Genomic DNA, 15,567 nt, shown 5'->3' on the forward strand with positions numbered 1-15,567 from the left:
GGCAAGGGAAGGTTGGAACCAGGCTCTAGAAGCCCGTGAGAGCCAAGCTAAGTACAGTCTTGGGGGTTACAGAGGCACAGCCATTCCCAGGAATAAACTGCCCCATCAGTCCTGGCCAGAGGGGAGCAGAGGCTGTGTGACCTTGGCTAAGGCACCGCATCTCCTGCACCTCAGGGACTGCATCCGTCAAGTGCACATGTGCTGCGCTGTCCGTGCTCTGGGAGCCTGGGCTGATCGGAAGGGCCTCAGAGGTGACAAGGGCGATGGAGAGAGCAATGGTGTCTGTGCAGCCATGGACCCTGCCCCTGCCCCTTTGGCCACGGTAGCCCTGCTTTCATTTCTGTCACATATTGACACACTGCCTAAAATTGCACTAGGAGAAAGGGGCCTGTGACCACTAAGTGATGCCATTGGGCCTTTAAACCCTGAAAATTCCCATTTCCATTCTCTTGTCTATGAACAGTTGTTCAGCAAGATCTGAAACATGCTGAGAAGGTCTGTTTCTGGTAAAAGTACCCCAAGACTTGGAGCAGAAAGCAAACCAACATGCCACGATGACGCCAATCTCCAAAGAGAGTCGCACTCCACCACCCCGCCTCCCCCACTGCCCCCTTCCTTCTGCACACTTCATGCATTAATCACACGCTGCCACACTGGTCCAGTCTTACAAGGCAACTTCCAGAGTCGGCAAATTTTACTCTAATTCTCTAGAAAGTCATAGTTTTGCAGCAAGCAGACAATCTTCTCTTTCTCTGAACCAAGCTAAGTCAAAATTTGCTGTCCCTTTCAGCACTCTGGGGGCCCAAGACAGAGTGTAAATGAGACACGGGAAAACCAAGGAGCAACGACACCAGAGAATCAGCTTCTCCCTCCATCTTCCCACCAGCCAGATAACCTGAAACTTTCAATGGACTTTTGGGTTCATGTGTTCTAGTCAAAAGCTGTTGAAATAAGCTTTTGGACTAACAATACCTCAGGTTCTAGAGAGGCGGTAGAGCCAAGCAATTAGCAGCCCCGGCTCTGAAGCCAGACTGCCTAGGTTCCAATCCTGGTTTGAGCAACTTGATTCCTGTGTGTGTTCTCTTATCTTTCGTAAAACACAGATGATGGCAGGACCTCCCTTGCAGTTTTGTGGAGGATGAACTGAGTTAGCACATGTGAGGCCTGAGAACAGGGCCTTGCACTGTTTGATGTTATTATCATCACCTAATAGGTGACGTGCTCGGGCTACAGTTACCACGGTCATCAGCTGCCCCTGGCCTGCTCTGGGGCTGACAGCTGAGCTTTGAGGGAGAAACAAGTGCCTGCAGCAACTTTCTCTTTTCTCTAGTTAATAAAAAAATAAGTGGTATTCAAGGCATTTGGGCATTTTGTATATGGACACTTCTCCCACAACAAACCTGAGGAGAAAGTGTAAATTTCTATAGCAGCCAAAACTGTGCAAATGGACAGATAACACATTTATCAGAAGTCCCTCCCAGAATGAAGAAATGGTATAAAGAGCAATGCACATTTCCTCCTCTGATCCCCTGACTTCTTTCCATTTATCTTTCCAAACCATGAAATCCTTACTTCAACAGCTTTTGACTACAACACATGAACCCAAAAGTCCATTAAAACCATTCACTAATAATGATTATTTTCAAATCATCATCAATTTCAATAGTTTTAAAGCAGAAGATGCCCCAATTTTTAAAACAGATATATTTAACTATGTGAGTTCAGTAAACTGTTCTGAAATAGTTGCTCCTAAATATTCAGGAGAAAGGTAAATAGATTATGACATATCCCATTAACCATATAATGCAGTTATCTTCAAAACTCTTTTTTTGAAGAGTATGTAATAACATGGAAAAAATGTTCACAACGTCTTAGGTGACTGAAACTAAATTATCAAACTAGTATCTTCAATAAAAAATACATTCTTAAAATTTTTTAAGTGTTTAGAAAAACACAAAAAGGAAATACACAAAAATGTTAGTATTTCTCTTGAAGGCCTTTACTTTTTACAGTTCTCAAATTTCTATAATAAGCATAATTTCTGTGATTTTTATATTATAATTTTGTTATATATATACGTATGTACATACTCTCCGCCCCTGCCCTCCCCGCACCCCCACTGCTGCCCTAATGCTATATAGGTAGTACACAGCTTTCACCCTGAAGAACGGCAACTAATTCTTCAAGAGAACTAGCGCAGGTACCTACACGGAACTGCCAGTTTGGAAATCTTAGATTTTGGAGATGAGACCCTTGCCTCCAGCAGAATGTATTCTTCAGAGGCAGGAAGTACAGGGGAGCACAGTCCTCATCTCCACCTAAGTGTTCGAAGAATGTGCCATCCCTCCATGCCAGCCACATTTCACAGAAGGTGCCAGCATATTTCATGCTCCCTTCTCGATTCCACAAAGGTTACAACTAACGGAATACTGTGTTGTCCCCAGTACAGCCAAGAACTCACAATGCCAGGATGTAAAAGAACAGAAAAGTGAACACAGCTCAATTCCCTGGCAGTTTTCTCTCATCACTGTGGTGTGGGCAATTGTTTCGCATCATGTTTTACCTGGGTTTATGCAAACTACAGTTTCTTATGAGATGGCATCCAGCATTAGGTAAGGAACTGGAGATAAAATGACAGTCTCAGAGCTGCAGCCGCAAACACTGGTAAAACTGCTTTCTAGCTCATAAAGTGCAGCTACTCCTTTGGGGCTACTTGTGTTTCTTTAAAAGCTGTCAGAAGCTCCTTTAAGTACCAGAATGTTGAAAATCAAACTCAACCACTGGCAGCTTCAGATCAGCTGTTGGCTGAGACTTAGTCTCCAGGCATGAGTGTCAAAGTAAAGTGACTCTAATATGTTTGTCTGAACATGAAGCTGGACTGACATCCTTCAATAAAGACTCTGGCACCTTCAATCTACCTCCTGACGGACCACAGTCTGTCAGAATAAGGCCCGAAGAGGTCTCAGGATACCAGCAGCTTTGAGCTGCCTTCAAGGAAGTTCTTTTATATTTTGTAACAAAAGAGGCTAACCCATTGCATCATCCAAACGATACTGTTCATAGCACATTATTAGTGGATTCTGACTTAACACAATTTGGTTATGAGAGACAGTAAGTACAAAAGAATACTGGACACATGATTTATGTGGCAAACTTGCACAACAAATTCAGCAGCTGATCTTAAAAGTTAGGAGTATCAACATCTAGAAATCACTGGTATTCCTATAGTCTTGCTCTTTCCAGAAAAGTGAAACTTGAAGGGGGAGAGGAGAAATCCCCAGCTGTAATGACAAAACAACCTGATCTTTCCCCGGCCTCTTCTCCAAACACAACCATTTTCCACAACACCGTTCATCAAAAACGAAAGATGTAGCAAGAGATGAATATTAAGCATGACACTGTACCAAGTGCTGGTACATGTCCAGTTATTCCAAACTTCATCCCAGAGAAGCTGTGAAACCTTTAACGGCACGATATAGACACTGACCTGCATTTGACTCAAGTACCTATCTCTTAAATGCCCAAAAGTTAAAAGCCCAGAGTTTTCTTTTTATTCAGGCTTCCTACAATAGTAATAAGAGTACTGGGCAAGATATGTATAACAGAGACAGGAAGGAAATATGTCAAAATGCTTATAATTGTGGAGGGAAGAGGAATTTTTTTTTTTAACTCTTCTCTGCAGTAAATGCAGAAAACAGAGGTCTGTAAAACTGGGTCTCTAATATGTCTATATTATTTTAAGTGAGGACAGCAAGTATCTGGTTTGCTGCTTATAAGGATTTTCTTCAGTCACAGAATTTTAGCTGGCGAAATACTTTAATGCAGCCTTTTTACAAATAAGGAGTCAAGTTTCAAACTGGGAAGGATTATCCCAGTTGTGTCAGGACAAGAATGTCTCCAAAGGCTGGCTCCACACTGACGGGGAAGTGAGGGCTTCTTTATAAGTTCCACCTTCTCAAGTCCATCCAACACAAACTTTCAACTCAAACCTTAAGATGTAAGGCAATCCAACCTGCTACCTTCACCTGAAAATGCACAATTAACCTGGAGTTTTTCATTCACTTTTTGTTTGTGTTAAGCAAGTAACTGTTTACACTGGGTAAATCACAGGTGATATTTGTGTCAAAACTGTGAGATTTAACCAGCTTCGCTCATGCTAAGCAAAGACAGTAAATAAATCGAAGGGTACTGATGGTCGGGGCACTGTGGGTACTCCTGCACCAACAAGAAGGTAAAGGTCAAAGGCAAAGGGTACTTTTCTAATGGTCGTAATTGAGCTCCATAACCTTGAAAGTAGGCGGAGAGGGAAAGGGGTTTGCAATTCCAACATACACAATGACTGGCTGGAGTGTGTCTCTAGGTTCCAGTCCACGTGCTCATTCAAGTCCTTTACCACCACACTCGGACTATGTAGCGAGGTGATAGATCACCTTGCTTGCTAATTTCAAAAACAAAAACAAAAATGCCGGATCCTTAAATCAATGACTCCATCTCTCGTCTATGTGCAGCTGTTACGGGCACTCCTCTAGAGGCACCGCGAGAATTTCTACATTTGGCAGGCGCCTTTTGATGCTGCATTTGACCCTCCAGCTAGTGCTCCGCGCAGGGGTCACCATCACATCCAGGCAGGAGACACTTGGGCTCCGATGCTTCCGTGCCCGGTCCCAGAGAGCCTCAGACCACCGTCACCGGCCCCTCGGATGCTCGGCGTCCTCCTTCCCGGCTCGGCGGCTCCCCGCCGCCACACCAGCCCCGCGTGCTCCGCCCGAGGGAAGCGGCGGGCCGGCATCCCCGACAAGGGCGCAGGACGCGGCGGCGGCTCGGCGGCCCGACAGCCTCCGCTGCCACGGCACGGGGAGCCGGAGGACGGAGGCCGCAAAGGCGGAAGGTCCCGGGGGCGACGGCGGCTCACGCGGCTCCCCGGCGGCCACCGCCTCCCGGGCTCCGGCGGGCGGGGCAGCAGCAGCCTCGCGCCTCCGCCGAGCCCCCTGGCACCGCGGCGGGGAGCGACGCGGCTCCCCGCGGTGGGAGCACTCACCTCCTCGGCCGGCCTGGCCGCTGGGTCGCCGACTGTCACTGCAGCTCACTGCCTGCCGGGCGCCGGCTCTGGATGCTATTTAAGGGCGCCGCGGCGGCCGCTGCGCGCTGGCAGCGCCCCAGACTCCGCAGCGGCGGTGCCAGGGTGCTGCCAGTGCGCAGGCCCCGCCCCGCCGACCCTGCAGGCCCCGCCCCTCCCCGCAGGCTCCGCCTTCCTGTCTGGGCAAGCATTTGCAAGGCGGCCAAAGGGTGGGGGCACGAAGACGGTAAGCGAACCGCACGAGTGTCGTTTGAATGCCTCTGATTTCATAACGAACCCGAGGAGAGGCAAAGGGTAAATTGTAGTGCCTCAACCCAGAACCCCCCAAAGCCCGGGTGTGCGGTGCCGCGGGTGAGGGGAGATGCCCTTTCCCATCTTCCACCCTCGACCACATGCCTGGCTGATTTCTTGGTGGGGGCTGGTGGGGGGAGGTTCTGCAGGGAAGGGCCCTGGTGGTGACCGAGGGCTTTCCTTTAATATTTTCTCTGGCATCTGTGTGCGAGACCCCCTTAACCCGATTTCACCCCGGTGCCCATGTGGCATTTCGCCACAGTCCCTGGCCGGGAAGACTCTCGTCTGGACTTCTGCAATGCCCTGGACATGAAGCAGCTCCCGACAAATCAGCCTGGGTACAGCTAGAGCAGAACGCAGATGTGACATTTGCTCAAGAGCAGTATTCACCCGCCCAGTTCCTGGAGCCTACCCACCCTGTTCAGCCCTGGCTGTGCGGTTTTAAGGGGTCCTGCGTCCACACAAAGCCCGTTTGGGGTTTCCAGAGGCCACGCCAGCTGTTTTGCAGGCTCACATCCCGAATGCTGTTTTCCCTCTTAAGGCCTGACGTTTGCCAGAATCCTTAACCTCTAGTATCAGTGGCCCCTGTTCCAGTGGTGCTTGTGCCTAGTACTGTGTAGAGGGCTGTTACCTGGCACTAATTGGAATTTGAGGCTCCAGAAGAATCACTGTTATAATAAACGCCTCTGATATTGAATGACAGATACGTTTCTTGAAACACTTCCCACACATTATCTTATTGAATCGTCATCATAACCCTGTAAAGTGGGTGCTGTCATTATTCCCCTTTTACAGATGAGTAAACTGAGGCACAGAGGGCAAAGCCACACTTGGAACTCAGGCAGCCTGCCTCCAGAGCATATGCATAATAATTCCCAGGCTATACTTGTATTTACACTCGGGTGAGCACCTGCTCATCAGTGGCCTCCAGCATAGTCAAGTTGACTCCAGCAAATAATGCCCTAAGGAGTGGCCGTGGGTTCCTCTCACTCTTTCTGGAGCATCTGAACACGGCAGCAGGAGTCGTTTCCTCCTGCAGTGTGCTGCACAGGGACCCTGTGATGGTGACAGCAGCCGGTGCTCCTGCGGCCTCTGTACCAGCTCTCTTTAAGATCCCCTTCTAGACTGAGATCTTGTAGATCTAGATTCTCTGTTTAAAAGAGAAAATGGACTCAACTCTGGTTTTATTGGTTTCCACTTGGCTAATCCTTGGTTTCTCTGCTCAGGTCTCTTTCTCCCTGCTCATTTCATCATTTTAGTCCAGCCTTTCCCACTTCTTTCTCCAGCCAGTCTTTCAGCTACTGTGCCTCCTTAGCCTCTGGGCCTTCCCAAGTTCTGTGGTGTATTAGTTTGCTAGGGCCTTGTGGGTAAAATTGCTATTTTTCCACTATTTCCAGATTCTCTCACCAGGCTTTAGTGCATCTGCATATCAGTAGGTGTCTCCAAGGGGTGGAGAGATTAGGTTGGGTGGAGAGATTAGGTTGGGTGGAGCTCTCTTCTTCTGCAGCCTGGTGGAGATGCAGGACTACTGCTTGTAAGAAATAAACAGGTTTCTCCCACTTTATTTCTCCCTTTGACTGATTTGGGTTTCAGAGGTATTTTGCCCTGGGGTTTTTCTCCCTGGAGTTACAGCATGCCTCTTGCTGGGTTCCATCCCTTAATGCAGGTGATTATAGCTCCAGGGTGGGAAGGCACACAACCAGGATGACATCTCAATTCCTGCTCCCTCAGGCAGAAGCTGCTGTGTGACACTGGGAAGCAACTTCATTCCCCAGAAATTCAATTTTCTCCTCCAGAAATAAGGGGGCTAGAATAAAAAATTTCTCAGATCCCTTTTAATGCTAATACATTTAAAAAAAAACAAAACCTTTTCCCACATCATTTCAAAAAGTTTCATAATTTATGGGGTTGTCCCTGACTATCAGACAGAGATTTTGAGGGGATGCAGGGCAGTACTGCACAGTGGTTAAAAGCAAAGGTTTTGGAGCCGAGCATTTAGCCCAATTTCATCTTCTGTAAGACAGGGACAATAGTACCTGCAGAAGAACGGTGCCACAAGGACTCATGCCTCAGTTTTCTCATTAAATGAAGATTCTAGACTCCATGGGTAGGGGTCTATTTTGTGCTCAGGGAGAAGTAGGACCCCAGTTTTAAACTGCTTTTCTACTTTATTTCCAAACATGAGTCTAGCCAAGTGAACAGAGCCAGCAGGATGTTGCTATGGGGCAAATTTCCTAATGGTTTGAGTCACTTTTTAGTTGTTCTCATCCCCATTGCATTTGCCTTGATTAAAATTTTGTGGCTGACTCTGGCTAGATCCAGCTCTTTATCTGTCTAAAATTGATTGGTCAACCTTCTAGAGAAACTGTAGAGAGTCCACGTCTTTTGGGGAACAAGCTGAGGCTGTCACAGGTTGATAATGGCCTTATATCAAAACTCCCACTTGGTCATTGATTGCCAACTGCAAATTTGTGACTATTACTGATCTTCTACATCTATTGCTTTTGAACAAATGGTCATTGGAAGTATAGCTAGCCCATCAATAATGGCCAATCTGCTTTTAATTCCAGACTTTGCTAAGTGGATGGCTAGAGAAAGGGTTGGCATCAGTTAGTCTGTTTTGAGACTATAACTATACTAGGCATATATCTGTGTCTCCCACCAATAACCTGTCAGCGCCTAGAGAGCAGGCAATATCTCCCATTAATCACAGATGGGCGGATACAGCTCTCTTGGGATTCCAGCAATGCGGAAGGAGAATTTTTCCACCAAACTGACACCATTCTGTAACTACTGATGAGGATTATAACATGGTCTTCTGTGGCCCAAGTAGTCCTCTTTTCTCCCACACCCCTTTTATTTTTTTCAGGTGCACTTGATCCACTGAAGCCATTAACTTTATGGGGGAAATTTAGTCCCCAGCAGCATGGGCAGGAACTGCCTGGGTACCCCTCTCCCTGCTGGCTCAGAGGGCACCGGCTCTCCTAGACTCTCTGTTCAGGTCCTCTCCTGGCACCTTGGTGCTGCTCCAACACAAAGCTGCCGGATGAGGCCAGGGCTTCCAGATCCTACCCTGCATGCCCGTAACACTTGACTTGCTATTTCTAGAGATGGTTTGAATATTTTACTCAGTCAATGTCAAATGGGAGTTATAAGTACCCCTGATCTTCCAATTCAAGTGGCTTCTCACTGTCAATCAGTAAAAATTCAAACCCTTACAAGAACTTCTAAGATGCCCTCCATAACCTGGCCCTGGTTTCCTATCATTCAGCCCTCCAGCCACACCCCTGTCAGCTGGATGGAATCACTTGCAGGTTTAGAGCAAAGACTCTGGAGTCCCAGACTGCTTGGATTCAAATTCCACAACTCACTGGTTGCAGATCTAGGACAAGGAACCCTCTAATCCCTCACTTTCTTATGTGCCAAAAGAATATAATACTGTATTACTTCCTATCTAAATCACAACCCACTGTACCACAATCAGATGCACTATAATTTTATGAATCTCTGAGAAAGAAGCAACTGCTGCCTGGTATAAATGCAAGACATCATTAGTTGGAACATACCCTATACTGATTAGCTTTTACTGTGTGGCAAATCACCTTAAAACTTAGTGTTCTAAACAATAATCATCTATTAGCTCATGATTCTGTTGGCTGGCACTTGGGCTGGGTTCAGCTGGGTAGTTCTTCTGCTGGTCTCTCCTGGGCTCTCTCCTACAGCTGGTCAGCTGGTGGATAAACTGAGGCCAGATGGTCCAGGGATGGCCTTACTCACTTGTCTGATGGTTGTCAGGCTATTTGCTGGGGTCCCTAGTTCCAGTCCATATGGCCACTCTACTGAGCTAGTTCAAGCATGTGTGAATGGTGGTCTCAGGGCTGTAAACTCGGCAAAGGGGACAAGCCCCAGTCTACAATCATTGCATCCTGCTTCCATCCCGTCTGCTGCTCTCCCCCAGCCAGAACAAGCCACATGACGAGGTCAAGAACCCATATGCAAAAGGATTACCTAACATGGATAATGGATACAAGGACATGGACACAAGGAGGGAAACTATGGTGGCCATACTGCAAACAATCCACCATATATCCTGACTCCAGAGATGCTAAAATCTGGAAACATATGCACCTAAGAACACACAAAGTACAGTAAGAGTGGTGGATGTCAGCTAGACATCATGTGATCATTTCACAATGCATACACATATAGAGTTGTGTACACCAGAAACTAACATAATACTATATGCCAATTATATAAACTATATATATATATAAACTTTTAAAGAGTAAAGGGGAGAGGAAGCATACAAGCTAAAAGGAACACTGGGTTAGAGAATATTTATTTTGTTTGCAGCTTTATCTTATAAAGACAGGAGAGACTACAGCATGTATAAAACTATAAGCTTTGAGTCAGGAGACAGAAAAATGGGTGAGATTGGAAGTAAACTAGGAGCAGGAATTGGTGGGCGTGAGGGCCCCTGATGTTGGACGAGATGGGAGGCAAGTTTTGGAAAACAGGCAAAGCCGTGAGCCCCTAGCAGAGGGGAAGACCTTTTGATGGCACTGGAGGGAAAGAGGTACAAGTGGACATGGATAACGGATAGAGTAGAAAGAGGAAAGAATCCTGCCGGCCACACTTTTGACTAAACTAAATCAAATACTCTCCATTCTAATCAGTATACACTGACAGTGCCTTTTCTCCACCCCATTTCTTTCAGAGATTACAGAAGAAATAATGTTTTCACAGGGAAAATAATGCTTCTGTGAGTCTCAGCCAAGGAAACAGGTCCCTGGTCAATGTGCAAACGCGTGAGACTGTCAAGTTCAGTGACCACAATGGTATACACCACCTCCCGGCGGGCTCGCCATTTGAGGCCTCCAGCCTTACCTAAGCTTTATGGCGTCAGCATGTTTCACAGAACTAAAACTCCCATTCATAACCACTACTGCTCGGACAAACCATGAGTTGCTAGTTCAAATCATGTAGTGTCACTTTAAACAGTTCAAGATGACAAGATGCAGTGTATCATCAAGCAAGCACCTTTGGAGGTATTTAAACATTAGTCACACTCTTGTCTTCCAAACATGGTGGTTTCTTTTCATTCAATAATCAGTAACCCGACCTAGTAAAGAAATACATAACCCAGTATTTTTGAAAGCATGCTTTCTGCTTATTAGAAGAAAACTTTTTTTTAAGGAAATAAAACCCTGTGTCTGATTCCTGAATAAATACTAGGCTAGATATGGACAGGTAGGTAGATGATGGCTGACAGGTAGGTAGACAGATAATAGATATGATGGATGGATGGATGAATGGATGGATGGATGGATGGATTTTCTTGAAGTATGGTAGGTCTTTTGGGGACTGAGTGTCATCTTCTCTCCAAGAAAGACCATTATGTAGGAAAAAAAAGGTTGCTCTGTGAGATGTCTGCAAAGCCCTTAACGCAGTGCTTGGCCCCCAGTGAAAGTTCTGTAAGTACTATTATTTTTGCTACTCTTTGGAAAGCCTTTGTATCTAAGCTTTTCTCTACCTGCAACCTCATAAATTTTTATTTACCTTTCAAAACCTAATGTAGGCATTACTTTCTACAGAACACACACACACACACACACACACACACACACACACACACACACACACACAATTTGTTGTCCCCAGAGCTCTGCTTCCCTGTACTTGGGACCCAGTGCCTCAGTAGAAAGCAGGTTGTCACTTCTAGGCCTATGGACCTGGCTTTGAGCTCCCTGACAGCAGATACTGTGTCTAGACATCATCTGCCCCATGCCAATACAGTGCTTGGCACTCGATGCCTGTTTATTTAATTGAACCGACATGTCACCTCCAGTGTTGCTGCTTCTCATGCCCGCACATATAACCTTGTTTTCCTCTGGAAGTGCTCGCCCAGCTCCTCATAATGTTTCTGGTAGAGGACTTGCCACATTCAGTTGTGATTATTTGTTTGCATAACACACACAGGTAGGAAACGTGCCTTGTTAGCCTTTATATTACACAGCCCCTAGTACCATGTCTGGTGGGAGCAATGAAGACTTCAAATACCCATTAAGTGAATAAAAACAGCATTTGAAATCTCTATTGCTCTTATATTCAGGAAGGTTTGTGGCCTCGAAGTCCAGAGTACAATGAGATTTAGAATTTAATTCATCAATAGATGTTTCTGCTCCATCCCTGGAGTGTGAGTCCGCTGGTTTCCTCTCCATTTCAGATCACAGCATGGCTCCATCACCACCTGCTTGAGACGGCGGCTGACCGCAGGTCCAGTACCACCCCTGTGGCCCCTGACCTCCCACCCTCACCCAAGGGCCCTATGGCGTGGCAGCCCCTCAACACCCACCAAAATCTTAGGTTTCTTTTGCTGATCAGAATGTGTCTACAAGTACCATGGTGAGTGCACAGGACATGGCCAGATCAGCTGTCCCCCCACGCCCCTGGGGAGAGGATACTGGTAAAGCCCCCGGCATTGGTACATCAGCTCAGAGAGGTGCTGAAACTGGAGTGGAGCTCTGTGCAGCCTTCCTCCTCCACTTCCCCAGGCCCACCCCGGCCCAGCCCCTGCACGTGGCCACCTGCCCACGACTTAGCCTTCCGGAGGCCATGAGCCATCTTAGAATCTGGTGAGAGACACAATCCTCACCGCGTGAACACTTCCCACATGCTTTCTATGGGCTTCTTATGTTTCCCAGGTTTAGAGCCTCTGACAGAATAGAAAGAGTCTTCGATTTGTAGTTATAAAGATTTAAGTTCAAGGCCTGGTTCTGTCTCTTACGAGTGCTAAAAAATTATTAAAGAAGACAATTTAGGTGATATAAACAAACTGTATATAAACAAATTTAGGTGATATAAACAAAATGACAGCTTCCATTCAGATGTGGAAGGCAGGATGCTTTTACAGGATATGGAATAAAGAACAAGGAAGGGATAAATAGAAAATATCTGATTGGCTGGGGCTACACTGTCAACCTTGTTGGGGTGAGAAAGAGATGGAAATAAGTGGGGAGCCACAATTGGCTGGCGCGTGGGACTGGCTGACTGTAGAGACTGTGGTTCTGGTCAAGCGGAGCAGTTATAAGGACACAACGTCAGGCGAGTTACGTTTGGTTTGCTGCCGGTGCACCCGGGCAGGAGCGGCTCCATTTGGGCCTAGAAGTTTATTTCTACACTAGCTGTGTGACTTAAGCGATAAAAACAGCTAGCCCTGCAGGCTGTAAGGGGCCTGCCACTTAACAGGTCCTTGGGTCTAACTTCCCCACGCCGGGTCCCAGGTATGTTCTGTTTTCAAGCGCAGTTAGTTTGGCACACGTGGGCAGTCAAGGGTTGAAGCTTCATTCTAAGTTCACTGCTTAGGGACAACCCCTTTGTCCTGAATGCCCCCAGAAAGCTGCCCAGGTAAACATGCTCACAGCAGCATCAGTTTCCTGCCTTTTTCCTGAAGATTCCTCCATGTCCAAGGACAGATCTGGGCCAGTGCTGGCATGCATGCTGAAATTGGCCCAATTTTTCTACCTTTCGCTTTCCTGGTCCTTCTGTAAACACCAGGCTCTCCTCTGGGTTCCTGAGCCTGGGGATGGGCCTCGCCAGGGCATGGGCAACAAAGGGATCAGACAGGTGGAGTAAGTGGGGCCTCTGAGAAGCTGCACCAAGGACTGGATTAGGGAGCTGGAGGAAGGTGGGCCTGCCATCAGCCTTGGGTACAAAGTCTGACCTTGAGAGAAGGATGGGAAGGAAGGTGGAGCTCATGTTTCCTTGGCTTCCGTGTAGCCTAAGGGAAGTTCACCAAGGCCGAAGGGAGTCCTGAGACAAAGTTGCCAGAGGAGGCCCATGTGTCTCAGGAAGGGTACCTTTCCTAGTGACCCACCACACTCTGTCACTGGCAAGGAGCAGCCTGTGGGAAAGGCGACCTCAGCAAAGGCAGAGGTGGCTTTCAGGGCAGAGTGCAGCAGCTGGTGCCCAGGATCACTTATGCTCCTGGGAGCTGAGGGTCCGCAAGGTGCGTCCTCACGGCCACTCACAGGCCCATGTCCCGGTTCTCTCATGACCAAGCTGTGTGGACCCTGCTTGGCTCATGTGCAGAGCAGGTGCCACATGACACGGTGGAACATGCCCTGGAACTGGCACTGAGGGAGGGCCTGGGTCAAGTCCCTGATCGTCACTTATGACCTCTGTGACCTAAGATGAGTCACCAGATTACTCAGAACCCCCGTTCCTTGAGTTCAAAATGATACCTAACTCACAGTGTTATGTAGAATGAAATGAGCCCATGTTGTAGAGTGCTTTGTATAAAGTTGGTACAAATGTTAACCTTGTAACAAAATCAACAAAGCACAATTAAAAAAGACCAATGACAGCAAGTCTGGAATTTTGCTATAAGGATAGTGTGTGGCAATGACAGGGATTTGTCCATCTTTGTGGTATATGTGTACAACGCTGCACACTATTCCAGTACTCAAAGTCTACAGGGTCTCAGTCACTTAGAAGACATCACAGTTTCTAGACTATGTTCCAGGCAGATATTTATTTATAAAATCAAAAAAGTATAAAAGAATTTGGGGAAGATGAAGAGTATTTTCAGAAAGGCCTCAAATTTTGATCTCTAAATAGTTAAAGGAATCAGAACTATGTGAATTTTATTCTGATAACAAGGGGTTGAAGTAGATAATCTGATGTCAGCATCTGGGGTTTTCATGTCAGCTCTGCGGTTCTAAGTGAATAAAATTGGATGGAACTGGGTAGTGAAGGGTGGAGCTGAACTACACCAAGGGACTCACACCAGCACAATTCACTCAAACTGTGATTCCCAACCAGGCCACTTGTCTCCCTGCTGATCTTGGCAAACGCTTCTGTTTTCACTTTTCCACCACCGAAAGATTAACGGTAGTGGTGTCTCCGTGACCTCCGCCCCTCCGCAGCAACCCAGCCTCCACAGCGGGCTCAAAGGTCATGTGACTACAGTGCGAGGGACTGACCAGACACCGACGGGGGCTCTGCCCACACCAGGGTCTCTGGAAGTGTGATGTCTGGGGGCGGAATCCAGAATCTGCATTCCCGCCTTCGCCCCACACGCAACACACATTAATTTTCCCCAAATGATTCTTTCACACACAAAAAACTTATTTTTCAATTATTACAACTCTAAAGTTTTAAGCCTCTTTCCCCCTCCAGCTGGGTATTCTCTCTGGGTCTTCTCTTTTTGTGAGCCAGAGGTCTATTTTTTAAGTACCAATAATCTATTCACAAAATAATGTACATAGCATGTGAGACCCTATGTTTTGCAGGGGGAACGGGGACACTTACAAACACACATGAGGGGGCCCTGCCCTGAAGATGCGCACAAGTCGGAAGACAAGCCGGAACCACACAGAACCACCTTCGCTGCCAGGCGGGGGCAATCACAGGTCGGGTAATGCAGGAGGCCTGCTTCCTCATGGGGCAGCCTGTGGCCTTGCTGGTTAGTAAATATGCTGGATATCAGTCCTGGCAATAAGTACTATGTAAGTATGTAAGTCGTAGAAACCAAGTTCTTCGAGATTTGAGAGGAGGAAAATTATCACAACAAACTGTGGCAACGAGAAGAACTTGAGAGAGGAAGAGGCGACTGAGTGAGCCCTTTAAGGGTAAGCACAGGATGGCTGTCATCGGGAAGAGGACATTCCTATGGAAGAGATGGTGTGAGGAATGGCATTAGGCATGGGGAAATGCAAGGTGTCATCATGCAATGGGAAGAAGTTCTGTTTGGGGTGAGTGGTGTCTAATTGGAAAGACGGATGGTGTGTCAGGTACCTGGTGCTGCGCGACAATCCACTCTGAAACCTAAGGCTTGAGACAACAACTATTCATCTCGCTCATGAACCTATAGTTTACCTTTGTTCCACTCAGTGCCAGCTCAACTGGGGCAGGGAATCCACTTTCCAGACGGCTCCCTCAGGGGTTGCAGGGTTGGGCATTCTGTCTGGTCTTACGTGGGCCTCTCTAGAGCTTGCGCTTCCTCATAGCTGTTGGGCTGCCAGAGTGGACATCCCCCAAGAGTGCCCGGGGGGGAGATATGTCACCTTGTGTGACATAGCTCTGAAGTCATAGTAGGACCCCCACCTGTCACTGGGAGGAGTGTCAACACTTTTAGTAAGAAGAGAATGTGGGGAGGGAGATGTTGTTTTAGCCAATTTTGGAAAATATAGATGCGA

At 47.2% G+C, this 15,567-nt stretch overlaps 1 protein-coding gene across 1 annotated transcript in view; it reads right to left on the bottom strand.

Annotated features, from left to right (window-relative positions):
- Positions 1–5,190, bottom strand: part of ACSL1 (acyl-CoA synthetase long chain family member 1) — a 55,997-nt gene extending 50,807 nt beyond the window's left edge. Inside the window, exon 1 of the mRNA XM_036894116.2 lies at positions 5,039–5,190. The gene's annotated coding sequence lies outside the window, so the exon portion shown is untranslated. The remainder of the gene's footprint in view (positions 1–5,038) is intronic.
- Between the last annotated feature and the right edge of the window lie 10,377 nt (positions 5,191–15,567).

Source organism: Manis pentadactyla, chromosome 7, assembly GCF_030020395.1.
Source record: "Manis pentadactyla isolate mManPen7 chromosome 7, mManPen7.hap1, whole genome shotgun sequence".
Taxonomy (NCBI): domain Eukaryota; kingdom Metazoa; phylum Chordata; class Mammalia; order Pholidota; family Manidae; genus Manis; species Manis pentadactyla.